Here is a 2290-nt window from a genome sequence, read left to right on the forward strand (position 1 = left end):
AACTTATTCTTTCAGCAAAAGAAGTGTCACCTGAATGGTGTTCATAGATTAAGGTGAAGGCAGCCACATGCAGGTACGTGACAGCCATCTTTGAAACATATTGAAAGACTGTGTAAGCAAGCATTAGCTTGGAGTTAAGTGGAAAGGAGCTCTTTGATTGAAATGGGGCTGAATAGCTCCCTAAGCCTCCTAGTATAGGTTCATGAATATCAGATACATGAGCTGTACAGTTTCTTACACCATCACTGATGAGAGTATCAGAAGAGAAGCTACTAGTAGGTCAAATTCTTTGTCTTAAGAGGAAGTATGGGCTCTTAAGTTTGGGATATATTAACCCACCTTTTCTGTACCACATTTTCATATGTGAGGGCTGCATTAGTGTTCTTTTTTAATGTGTATTTTATCGAGTATTTGTGCATTTCATATAATAGATCTTAATCAAATTTAGATCCCCTCCCCCATCTGCACCCCCAATGTTCCCCCCACCTGATTTCATGCATCTCATCATACATATTAAGGCCTATATGGTCAAGCATTTGTACCCAGATGTCCCTTGGTGCAAGTTCATCCACTGGAGTCTCCTCAGCTATCTAGAGTCACTCTTTCAAAGAAGATCTACTCTCCCTCACCCAGCGATAATCAGTTGTCAATAGCTCTTCAGCTAAGGTTGGGGCCTGCTGCCCATTTCCCCAGTTTTATACTGAGTTTTTGTCTGAGTCACCGTGGGTCTTGTTGCATTAGAATTCTAACTGCTTTATAAAGCTGGGAATTGAGGGAGCTTTCTCTTGCTCTTCTGTTCTATAAACGCTGGTACTTGAGTTGGGGAGAACTAGGCCAGGTTTAGCTGAGAGGTCCTGAAAGAAGTGCCCTGGGCTGAAATTGGGATTGGGGGGGGATCTAGTGGAGGTAACTCGGGTGCTAGGTAATGCTGTTTCTTTAAACACACACACATAAAATAGAAATTAAAAAGTTTTGTTTTTTTTTTAAAGCTTCCACCTGTTCAAACCTCACCTTTGAAATAAGCTTTAGCATTTGAAAATGTTAGGTGTCTGACCCCATGTTTCCTGTCTGCTCACCTCATTTCATGCTGAAATCCTTTTCATTCACAGGACCAAGATAATGTACCTCTTCCAACCAACCCTTTCTGAAAACTACCCCATATACCACTGCATACTCCTTTTAAAAAGCTTTTAAAAATTATATGTATTTATTTTTTGTGTGTGTGCATGTGTGCATGCATGTGCGCCTGTGTCTGCATGGTATCTGTATGTGAATGCAGATGTGTGTGTGTCTGTGTATGTGTGTGATATATGCACATGAATGCAGGTGTGTGTGTGTGTGTGTGTGTGTGTGTGTGTGTGTGTGTGTTTTATCTGCGCATGAATGTAGATGCCCTCAGAGATCAGAAGTCATCAGATGCCCAGGAGCTTGAGTTATAGGTGGTTGTGAGCCACCTGATGTGGGTCCTAAGAGGCAAACTTAGGTCCTCTGCAAGAACAGTATGTGCTCTTAATTGCTGAGCTCTCTATCTCCAGCCCCCCCCCCCACTGAATACTGCTTAACTGGAATACTGGAATGTGAAATAAGAGCTCCTATATTCTATTCCACCATTTCATACACTGACTTGTTTATTCTATCTCTAAGTAAGAGGGATAATAGACTAGTCATGTGACTGATTTTCTCAAGAAACATGACTTGGGAACCAGATACACACATAAAATTAGACTTTATTTAGCATGTTTCAGAAGAATATACCAAGGACAGATTAACAGCACCTATTTAAGAAACACAAATATTACTTAATAATACTTAGTTAAACCACAAACATATTAATCTCTCTGTATTCCCCAAGCAGGAGTCTGTTTTTTCTGTGCAGCAATAAACATACTATAACCATTTTAGAAAGCATCCAAATAAGTCAATTAATGTATGAAACCTTGTTTTGGGCAGAGTCTCTGTGACTACTGATCCATATAACAGTATCAATTCATGAATTGGACTGGAGTGTAAGGGGATTTCTTTTCTTAAAGGTGGACAATAAATTCCACCATTTGTGCACCTGAAGGTTAATTGTGCCAATGGGAACTTAGCCCCAGGACTGTAGTTTGAAAATCCTTTGAAAAGGCACTTTTAAATTACAAACCTTTTTAAAAGGAAACTTAAATTTAAAATGGAAAATATTAAAGAGAACTATTTTATTGACTGAGTGCATTTTTCCTATTGTTCTCAGTCTCAAAATAGCACGTGAAATTTGGTATTAAAGGCAGTTTTAGAAATGATTTAGTGAGGA

Source organism: Nannospalax galili, unplaced genomic scaffold (assembly GCF_000622305.1).
Source record: "Nannospalax galili isolate Female #2095 unplaced genomic scaffold, S.galili_v1.0 scaffold901, whole genome shotgun sequence".
Taxonomy (NCBI): domain Eukaryota; kingdom Metazoa; phylum Chordata; class Mammalia; order Rodentia; family Spalacidae; genus Nannospalax; species Nannospalax galili.